We start from the raw sequence: 12046 nt of genomic DNA on the forward strand, positions 1-12046 counted from the left end.
TAATAATAGCAAAATTATAACCTGACATTTATCCAAACATGCTAGGCACACTCTGCTATAAATCCCACTTTAAAGATGGGGAAATTAAGACCCAGAGAATTTAACTAACTTACCCAGGTGAATCAAAACAAGACTGAGACTCAAACCTAGATATTATACTCCAGATTATTCTAGCAAATCATGCATTTATCAATTTTGAATAGTTTTGTGAATTTCATTATGAATAAATCAACAAATGTAATGCTCCCTGAAATGCCTCTAATAATTAATTCAATTTTGCATGAATATTTACTGAGTATAATTACTATATTATATTCTAGCAGCTGGGAATGTAACAGTAGAAGTGATAGGTAAAGTCTATTCCTAAAAGAACTTATACTAGAAAAGAAACTAAAACTAAACCTGAATAAAAATAAATACAGTGATTTTGGAATATTAAATGCAATGTGTAGGTCACAAGAGGGTAAGTATATGTGATGGGGGAAGGTACTGCCTTAAGAGGCCTTTTTAAAAAGGAAACAGCTAACAAGAAGGAGGCATCCGTTCTGAAAAGAGTGCCCAAAAGGACGCTAACTTGGTGTGCTCATGCCACAGGGGAGCTGCAGCAAAATATCAATATAAAGAAAGGAAATATCAATATAAAGAGAAAGCAGAAGAGAGAAAAAATGATGAGCAGTGAAGGTAATATAGACAATATTTTAAAGGTCTTTTTTTTTTTATCATGAAGAGAACATAATGCAAGAGTATTAAGTTCACAAGGTTTACTATGAAGAAGCCCATGCAGTAAAAAAGAAGAAATCGGCTTTCTCTCTTGATGCTTCAAGAGAGAATGTATATCACTGCAAACACTAAATCTGAGAAAGAACAAGGGGACTGGAACAGAAGTGTGAGCTTTGGCTTAAGAGGGACAAAGACACAATCAAAGACACAATCTCCCATTGGAACAGGAGCAAAGTTCTCAAAGTACCAATATAGAGATTAGTGCTATAGAGATGAAATAGTACCTGACAGAAAGTAGAAGGCTAGTATGCATCAGCAATAACAACATTAACTGCTACCCTTATTATTTGCGCCTTGTCTTCCCAACACATACGTATTCCCTAAAGGTGTTAACTGAAGCAAGCATTATTATACCAGTTTTACAGAAATTATGATATTCAAAGCTACATTCACAATAAGTGTCATATTTGAAGGGAGGGAAAAGAGAAGTTAAGAGTTCTGTTTAAGCTGGGGATTGGTGGCTCATCCCTGTAATCCTAGCTACTGAGGAGGCTGAGATCTAAGGATCACGGTTCAAAACCAGTCCAGGCAGGAAAGTCCATGAGACCCTTACCTCCAATAAACCACTAGAAAACCTGAAGTGGTGCTATAGCTCAAGCAGTAGAGTGCTCATCTTGAGCTGAAGAGCTGAGGGAGAGCACTCAGGCCCAGAGTTCAAGCCCCACGACTGACCAATAAAAAAAAAAAAGTTCCGCTTACATATGCTAACATTGATACCAAACCTATAAGACACTCAAGGGAAGATGTTCAGTGGGCAACTGATAACCCATTGTCTATAGCTTGCAAACACACAGTTTTGGACTGACATTTATCTACTTCCTTTGCCTACTTTTCCCCCTGAATTGCAAATACTGCATAGGATGGACCAAAGTACAAAGATAAAAATAATTACTTTTAAAATTCATGTTGAATGAGATAAGAATAAAACAGAGAATGGGAAGACATGAAGTGGCAGAATGGGAGGGTAAGGTTAAATGCTTTAAAGAAATTTTTTGTTAAATTCATTTGGTGTCATTTAATCTCTTATTTGCTCATGTGCTTGGACTTTTCCATTTTTATTGGTGTATATTAATTATACAAAGGAGTTTTACTGTGCTATTTCCATGCATGCAACTATTGCACTTTGATCAGATTAACACCCTTCATTACTCTCTTTTCCCTATCTTTTCTTCCTCTGTGTGTGTGTGTGTGTGTGTGTGTGTGTGTGTGTTAGCGTGCACGTGTGCACCCCTGAGTGCCAGTTTTTTTGCTCAAGGCTAGCATTCCACCACTTGAGCCACAATCCCACTTCCAGCATTTTTGGTGCTTAAGTGGAGATAGAACCTTACAAACTTTCCTGCCCAGGCTGGCTTTGAACTTCAAGCCTAAAATCTCAGCCTCCTCAGTAGCTAGGATTATAACAAGAGCCACCACACCCTGCTTTCTTCCTGTTTTGGGGTTTTTTTTGTGTTTTTTTGGGGGGGGCAGTTGTAGGGCTTGAACTCTGGGCCGAGGTGCTGTCCTTCAGCTCTTCAGAAGCTCAAGGCTAGCACTCTACCACATAAGCCACAGTGACACTTCTGGTTTTCTGGTGGTTAATTGACAAGAGTCTCACAGACTTTTCTTCCCTGGCTGGCTCTGAACCTCGATCCTCAGATCTCAGCTTCCTAAGTAGCTAGGATTACAGGCATGAGCTACCAGTGCCCAGTTTCCTCTGTATCTTTTAATAGAGTTTTGTAGGTTTTTTTATGCCATCTTCATACACATGCCATGTATTTTTTTTTAAGTAGAAGAGTTCAATCCCAGTAAGCTAGGCTATACTTTCCCTTATTCCTCCTGCTACATACAATAAAACACCAGGACACTAATATCAAATAAATACAACAAGACTATGAAAGGTAAGGAATATAAATTTGGTTAGAAACCTCCACCAGGTATGCTGGCTCACATCTGTAATCCTAGCTACTCAAGAGGCTGAAATATGAAGATCATGGTTTGAAGCCAATCCAGACAAACAAAACCAAGAGATTCTTATCTCCACTTAATCACCAAAAAGCCCAAACCACACACACACACACACACACACACACACACACACACACACACACACACACACACACACACACACACACACACACACACACACACACACACACACACACACACACACACACACACACACACACACACACACACACACACACACACACACACACACACACACACCTCTCCTGACCTGAAAAATAATAGGCAAAACTTGGGTTTTCTTTTGACTCAAATATCTGAGACTTGGAATGGACTAAGCGCGCGCGCGCGCACACACACACACACACACACACACACACACGCACACACACACACACACACACATACCTACCACTCCCCTTCAGTTGTACCAAACCTGCTCTCTTGAGCCAAAGGGCAAGGAAAGGGAAAACAAGGCAAGACTTTTAAGTAATAACTGCCTTATTCCAGCCAATCACAAGCAAAAATAAAACAAAAAATGTTGGACTTACTCCTTGTTCCAAGGGAGCCTAGATTCCACCTGCATGGGGTTATAAAAAGAAACCCAACATCTCTGCCAGTGTGATTTAGAGAAAGGCCAATAGGAAGTCATAACTTTCATCCCTACTGCAATAAGATTTTCCCCTTCAACAAGAATAGTGGAAACCTTGGGGGTAGAGGGATACTTCCACTTGACATAACAAAGCACCTTCTGGAATGCTGTCAGAGGAAGCTTAGTGAAGAATCAGAAATTTTCACCTCCATCATGATGTCAGTGGAGACCTTCTGAGAAGCTAGAAATATTACCCTGGTCAGCATTGATAGGGACCTCCCTTTACCTGGAATATCAGTAGAGGTTGAATGGGTAACCTGGACTTCTTCCTTCACCTGGCAGTAAGGAGCAAATCCATAATTGAAGTTGTAGATTTCAACCTCCCTATCTCAACAATTGATAGAATAATTAAAGAACTAGAAAATATCAGTAACATCATCAACCCATAAGAGGCTCTGATAATCAACACTGATAGAATACTCTACCTACCAATGGCAAAATACATATTTGTCTCACATGTTCATTGGACATACAAAACAAACTCATGCTGGGCTATAAATCAAATTTCAGCAAATTTAAAGGAACTCAAATTGTGTTTTCTCTGCCTACAACAGAATCAAACTAAAAATAAATAACCAGAAAATCTCCAAACTAAACTGAGTACTGCTAATCTGTGGCCCAGTGAAAAGTCTAAATATAAAACAAAAACAACAGCATTACACTGAATAAAAATTGAAGTACTACATGACATAAATAAGTACTGCTGTAAGAGAAACTGAAAGCACTAAGTGCATGACTTTAAAAAGAGAATGTCCGGGCACCGGTGGCTCATGCCTGTAATCCTAGCTACTCAGGAGGCTGAGATCTGAGAATCGCGGTTCAAAGCCAGCCCGAGCAGGAAAGACCGTGAGACTCCTATCTCCAATAAGCCACTAGAAAACCGGAAGTGGCACTGTAGCTCAAGTGGTAGAGCACTCGCCTTGAGCTGAAGAGCTGAGGGACAGTGCCCAGGCCCAGAGTTCAAGCCCCATGACCGACAAAATAATAAAATAAAATAAAAAATAAAAAGAGAATGTCTCAAATCAATCATTTTATTTCCTATCTCAAGAACTCAGAAAAAAGAGCAAGAAGATAAATGAACTACTATGGAGAAGAAAAAAATTAATAAAATGGAAAGTAGAAAAACACAGAAATTAGTTGAGACAAAAAAACTGTTTCTTGCCGGGCGCTGGTGGCTCACGCCTGTAATCCTAGCTACTCAGGAGGCTGAGATCTGAGGATCGCGGTTCAAAGCCAGCCCGGGCAGGAGAGACTGTGAGACTCCTATCTCCAATAAACCACAAGAAAACCGGAAGTGGCGCTGTAGTTCAAGTGGTAGAGCGCTCGCCTTGAGCTGAAGAGCTGAGGGACAGCGCCCAGGCCCAGAGTTCAAGTCCCACTACCGACCAAAAAAAAAAAAACAAAACAAAACAAAAAAAAAACTGTTTCTTGAACTACATAGACTGGAAAAGAATGAGGGAAGGCTTAACAGTGTCCAAAAAGAAATGTTCTCATTGCCTGATTTATATAACCCTTCTGTATACCATCTTTATAATAACAATTAAAAAATTACATATATACACAAACTTCTAATAGAGATAGAAAACCCAAATTACCAGTACCTGTAATAGTATGTCACAACAGGCCTTGCAGACATCAAATAGAAGAATACTAGGAACAAGCACATCCATAAATTTTGTACCACTTCCTCAAAAAATACAAACTGCTACAATCTATCCAATATGATCATCTGAATAGTCTTGAAACTGTTAAAGATGCAGAATTCGTAATTTTAAATCCTCCAACAAGAAATCCCAGGTTCAGATTGTTTTACTGAAGAATCTTACCTAATAGTAAATTTACAAAGTAACTTCCAGAAAACAATGATCAAAATAATCAAAGAAGAGCTAAATAATTTAAAGAGTATGGCTATGGCTTGGAAGACTCAGCAAAGTAAAGATGTCAATTTCCTCACAAATTATGATACAGGTTTAATACAATTCCTAGGAAAGTTACAAGATAGATGAAGACAAGTTTATTCTGAAATTTATACAGAAAAATAAATTAATTAAAACTGAGGAGCTGGGCACAGGCGGCTCACGCCTATAATCCTAGCTACTCAGGAGGCTGAGATCTGAGGATCACCATTCAAAGCCAGCCCAGGCAGGAATGTCTATGAGACTCTTGTCTCAAATTAACGACCAGAAAACTGGAAATGGTGCTGTGGCTCATGTGGTAGAGCACTAGCCTTGGGCTGAAAAGCGTAGGGACAGTGCCCCAGCCCAGAGTTCAAGACCCACAACTGACCAAAAAAAAAAAAAAAAAAATCGAGAAGAATAAAGTGGGGGGGAAAAACGCTCTATCAATTTCAGCATATATAGCTGTAACAATCAGTACTATGTGGTATAGATGGACAGACATATACAAACAAAAAAAAGTGCCACAAATATATTCATGTAAAGATACCAGCTTAGAAGTGCTACGGCAGAGCAGCAACAGCAGCAGTGGCTGTACACTGCCCATGGGGTAAGGGGGGTTGTTTCCTGGCCACCAGACTCGGATGACATGGAAGTGAAAGATGCAAATTCTGCCCTGCTCCATAACTATGAGATGTTCCAGTTACTAACAGATCTGAAAGAGCAGTGGAAAGAGTAAGTACAGGTCTAGGCAACAGAACTTGAATACCATCACCTATGAAACATTAAAATACATATCAAAAACACCATGCAGACACCAGTGTGCTGAGACTGTCAGAATTTCTCACAGCCATGAAAAGCCACAAATTGCCCAAAGCAGAAAAGCTTCAGCTGGTGAATCACAGGCCCATGACTGCTGTCTAGATCCAGCTGATGGTGGAAGAGGGTGAAAAGTGGCTCACAGAAGAGCAGGTGGAGGCCCTTCTCCTCAGGGTCATGAGCATCCTGCCTGCAGGCTGAGAAGAAAGCCCTGAGTAACAAGGTGGCAATGAAGGAAGAGGACCCAGCCAGCCAAGAAGAGTACACAGCAGCTGGCCTAGGCCTTTGCTGGAGTTAAGGCCCAGCAGCCATTTCCTGGACACTGAGAGGGTTGTTTATTTGATTCTACCCTGATTTCATGGTAGGTTGAAAAGAAATCACAAAAATAACATTAAAAGAAGTGTGGATGCCTCAGGGAAAAGAAACATGGTGAAGGCAGGCTGAGAGCAAAAGAGGAGGACAATAGAGCAAATAGGGGAGGACAATATGGCCTTTGCCACAGCTGTGGGGAGGATGAACACACAGCTGGTAAACTACTTGTGTTGCCTTTGAGGAGCTAAGTTGTAATAAATTTCATCAGCATCCCCAGGAACTTCCTGGAGAAGGTGCTCACAATGCTGTTGGGATGAGAACAGACTTGCAATTACAAAAACCCAGTTTCGTGCCTAGAAGGTCCAGTTGCTGTGAAGCTGTCTCACCTCCCAAGAAATTCTGAGAGTGGAGATGAGAATGATAAGCAAAGAATGCACTAGCCTATGCTTCTTGGGGTCTGAGGAACCTTTCTCTCCTGTTGGCACAGGCTTGGTTGACTGGCTTACTAATTCGTCTCACTAAGCCATTTATTAGGCCAGCTCACTGAGCTCAGAGGAGGCAGGACACACAGAGACAGTTAAACAAATGCATGCTGGCTGACCTCTCATTACTTACTTGTATTACCTGTCCTGAGAAACAGCTTCATTGGCTGCTGAGAGCTAGTAAGTTTCCTGTACAGCACAATTGTGTGTGGCTCATAGGAACGAAACGTGAAAACTAGAGCTCAGTAACAATTTGAATTTATGATGCAAGATTGCATCAGTTATTTAAAATATTAAGACCTTTATAATATTCAGACTTTGCAAAGCTCTGCATCTGAAAATCTGACCTCCTACTTAAACTTGTTTTTTTCTTTCCCTTGTTTGGGAAAGAAAATACCCATAAATATTAGTTTTCCTAGTACCTGATCTGCTCATTTTTGTTGTGGATTATATATTCTTAGTGCTACTATTACTTGAATTACTTCTGACCTTGTAATTCCCACCTGATTATAAATCACCCATCTCCTCTCCCACCCCCTGATCACAGCCTGGTCCATCTTGCCCTCTGAGGAACAGCTGGTGTCAGCAATGCTGAGGCAGCAGGTAGGTTTTGTTCCTAAATCACCCTTGAGTATTGAGGATTTGATCAGAAGCTGTGGATGGATTTGTTGAGTCACACATGTGCCTGCAGTGTGTTACATGGGTTTTCTTGACAGATTTAACACTTAAAGTAATTAATTGCCAACTGGTGATATTTTATAAATCCTCAGAGTTTATATTGTCGTGGATAGAGAAAAATAAAGTGAAACATTACTTTAAAAAACAAATCATTTAAATAGGGATACAGGTGGACCCATTGCAACAATGAGATGTACAAGTCGTTATGTCGAAAATGGGGGGTGGGGGGGGGAGGATTGGGTGGGGGAGGGTGGGGAGAGGATGGGAAGGGATGGGAAGGGGAAACAAAGATAATGATAAGAAATGTACTCATTATCTTGCCCATGTAATTGTAACCCCTCTGTACAGTATTTTCACAATAAAAAAAAAAGATACCAGCTTACATTTTCTTTATCCATTCATCTACTGAGGGGCATATGGATTTGTTCCAAATCTTAGCTATGGTAAATAATGTTGCAATGAACATAGTCATGTTGGTAGCTGTACCCTTCTTTGTCATTTGGGTAAATACCCAGAAGTGGCATTGCTGGGTCATAGGGGAGCTCGACGTGGAGTCTTTTGAGGAAACCTCCATACTGCTTTCCAGAGTAGTTGAACAAGTTCACACTCCCACCAACAGTGGAGCAGTGCTCCCTTTTGGCCACATACCCTCCAGCATCTATTATTAGATTTCTTGATAATGGCCATTCTAACTGAGGTGAGGTGCAATCTCAATGTTGTTTTGATTTGCATTTCTTGTATGGCCAGCGAAGTTGGGCATTTCTTTATGTGTCTATTGGCCATTCTTATTTCCTCTTCAGAGAAGTCTCTCTTTATGTCTTTAGCCCACTAATTAATGGGACAGTTGTTTCTTTGAGGATTTGTTTTTGAGGGATTTAATTTTTTGAGTTCTAGATATGAGGCCCTTGTCTGTTGGCTAGTGAAGCTCTTCTCCCAATCTACAACAAAGGTGCTATAGCAACTGGACAACCACAGGTAAAGGGAGAGAAGATGAACCTTGTCCTTCAACCTCAACCACATTTTATTTTTTATTGTGAAAATACCATACAGAGGGGTTACAATTACATGGGCAAGGTAATGAGTACATTTCTTATTATTGTTGTCTCCTCCTTTGTTTCCCCTTCCCATCCTTTCACATCTCCCCTACCCCCACCCCCTCACCCGGAGACCAAAGTTGTAAAGTTCATTTTTCGACATAACATCTTGTACATCCCACTGTTGCAATGGGTCCACCTTCCCCTCCACAAATTATACCTACATCAAATACAGTGAAAACAGGGGTTATATCATGGGGGAGGGACATACAGAGTAACAAAGAAATATCTTATAAATATGTTAGAAACAATAGTAAGAAAGAAAAACATTTGAGTCCTTATCTTGGGGTTCATTTCAACTAACATCAACTTACCTGACCTTTTCTGCTTGACTCAGACATATACTAGTTATTACAAATAAGGGAAACCATGAGAACTATGTTTCTTTGGGCCTGGCTTACTTCACTTAATAGAATTTTTCCAAGTCTTTCCATTTCCTAACAAATGGGGAAATGTCATTCTTTCTGATGGAGGCATAGAATTCCATTGTGTATATATATCACATTTTCTTGATCCATTCATCTCCTGAGGGGCATCTGGGTTGGTTCCATATCTTAGCTATGGTAAATAATGCTACAATAACCATAGTTGTGCTGGTAGCTTTAGTATGGTCTTGTTTGTGATCATTTGGGTAAATGCCCAGAAGTGGGATTGCTGGGTCATAGAGGAACCTCCATACTATTTTCCAAAGTGGTTGAACAAGTTTACACTCCCACCAACAATGCAGTAGGGTTCCCTTCTGTCCACATCCCCTCCAGCATCTGTTGTATATTAGAGTTCTTGATTATAGCCATTTTAACTGGATGAGGTGGTATCTCAATGTTGTTTTGATTTGCATTTCTTTTATGGCTAGGGAGGTTGAGCATTTCTTCATGTGTCTATTGACCATCCTTCTTTCCTCTTCAGAGATTCTCTGTAAGTCTTTAACCCACTTATTTTCTGGGCAGTTTTTTCTTTGAGGATTTGTTGTTGGGGGATTTAATTTTTTGAGTTCCAAGAATATTTTAGATATGAGACTCTTGTCCGTTGTATGGCTAGTGAAGATCTTCTCCCAATCCTTGGGCTTTCTATTATCTTGCTAGCTATGTCCTTTGCCATGCAGAAGCTCTGCAATTTCATGCCATCCCATTTGTCCAACCTTTCTTTGATTTGTTGTGTTTCTGTCTCAACCACATTTTATACAAAATAAAAATAAAATACAATCTCAAAGTGAATTATAGACCTAAATACAAAGTATGAAACTAATACTTTTGAGCCAGGCACCAGTGGCTCACACCTGTAATTCTAGCTTCTCAGGAGGCTGAGATCTGAGGATTAAGGTTCTATGTCAGCCCCAGTTCCCCATCTTTGAGACTCCCATCTTCAATGAGCTAGCAAAAAGCCAGAACTAGAGTGGTAACTCAAGTGATAGAGTGCCAGCCTTGAGCAAAAAGCCAAGTGAAGGTTTAAGACTTTGAGTTCAATCTCCAACACCAGCAACAAAAAATTAAAATTAAAATCTTTTACTTTGTAGAAATTTCTGTTAAAAGACTAACTACAGAGAAAATATTTGCCAACCCTATTTTTATTTTTTTTGGGGGGGGGTCCAGTCGTGTGGCCTGAACTCTGGGCCTGGGCGCTGTCCCTCAGCTCTTCAGCTCAAGGCTAGCGCGCTACCACTTGAGCCACAGCACCATTTCCGGCTTTTTTATTTTCTGCTTATGTGGTGCTGAGGAATCGAACCCAGGGCCTCATGCATGCAAGGCAAGCGCTCTACCACTGAGCCACCTTCCCAGCCCCCAACCCTATTTTTAAAACAGTACTAGTATCTTAAAAATATAAAGAACTGTCAAAAAAAAGTAAACAGCAGCAAAAAACAATTCAATAGAAAAAAAAAACAGTATTTCCCTTATGGGAAAATAGTATCATAGTCATACATAACTATCATATGAGCCAGAAACTATTCTTGGGAAAAGGTATAGTTTCATTCAAAAATTGTTTTATTTTACAGAACTGTGCATAGTAGCTTTATTCATTATAGCAAAGCACTATAATCTAGATATCCATCAAAGACAAATGGATAAACTGTAGTACATCTATACCATGGAATACCTCTCAGCAATTAAAAAAAAATTACTGACATAAAACCCTGGATGCACTTTGAAAAAATTCTGCCAAGTGAAAATAATCTCAAATGTTATACATTATGATGGTTCATTTTCTGTGTCAACTTGCCTGGGCCTTAAATGCCCAGATTGTTGGTCAAACATTATACTAGATGCCTCCATTAGGATGTTTTTAATGAGATAACTTAATTTAAATAGGTTTCATTGTCCATGAGCTTCTTTTGCAAGCACTCTACCACTTGAATCACAGTGCCACTTCTGGCTTTATGTGGTACTGAGGAATCAAACCCAGGGCTTCATGCATGCAAGGCAAGCACTCTACCACTAAGCTACATCCCTAGCCCAGGAAATACTATTTTTCCACCAAAAATGCGTGAATGATTTCTCTCATTCTCATCAACATTTTATATTGTAATTATTTTTGTTTTAGCCATTCTGAATGCTATGTGGTGTTATCTCATTACATTTCTTTAATGTCCTGTGACATTGAATATAAATTTTATTAGCTGCCATATGCATATCTTCTCTTTGGTAAAATGTCTGTTCATGCCTTTTGTTAACTTTTTATGTGTGTGCTCCTCCTGGGGCTTGAACTTGGAACCTGAGTGAGGCTCTTTTGCTCAAGGCTTACACTCTTGACACTTGAGCCACAGCTCCACTTCCTGATTTTTGGTAGTTATCGGAGCCAAGATTCTCAGGAACTTTCCTGCCTCAGCTCACTTAGAACCAAGATAGGGATCTCAGCCTCCTGAGTAGCTAGGATTACAAGTGTGAGCCACAGGCACCCAGCGATATAGTTAACTTTAAAATCAATTCTGACCTCCATATCAAGAAAGCAGTCTGAGGCAGGAAGGGTTCTGTGAGGCCTGTGATATTCACAGGAAGATACTGACTTTGACCAGAGAGGGGTATCTGTGGAGTAGATGAAAGGAATATGGGCAGAGTTTGCTCTTTTACTTTCTCAGGACAAATCTGGTTCAGAAATTTGAAAATACACTGGCATGCTTCAAGGACTCAGATCTTCAGATAATCTTCTGTAGTACTGGCTTGGCTAAGTTTAGACTCATTCTGGTTAATCCCCAAGAGAAGCCTTTGCCTTTACCTGCATTAGACTCCATTCAAGTTTGTGGTTTGACTTATATACCTTCTGAAACTAAAGATTTCAGGGGTCTTAACTTGCAGAAGTGAGAGAAATGAAAAGATGTTTGCAAAATAAAAAACAAATGAAATGCAGGTTTCATCTGTCCCTTCACTGCCCCCATTTCCTCATGCCTCTCCTAATGCT

The 12046-nt window shown here is 40.0% G+C and overlaps 1 pseudogene; it reads left to right on the forward strand.

The window, feature by feature from the left end:
• The first annotated feature begins 5920 nt into the window (after positions 1–5920).
• On the forward strand, positions 5921–6388 carry LOC138806524 (DNA-directed RNA polymerase III subunit RPC9 pseudogene; annotated as a pseudogene).
• The last annotated feature ends 5658 nt before the right edge of the window (positions 6389–12046 follow it).

The sequence above is a fragment of the Dipodomys merriami genome, unplaced genomic scaffold (assembly GCF_024711535.1).
Source record: "Dipodomys merriami isolate MVZ:Mamm:240054 unplaced genomic scaffold, mDipMer1.0.p SCAF_40, whole genome shotgun sequence".
In the NCBI taxonomy this organism is placed as follows: Eukaryota; Metazoa; Chordata; class Mammalia; order Rodentia; family Heteromyidae; genus Dipodomys; species Dipodomys merriami.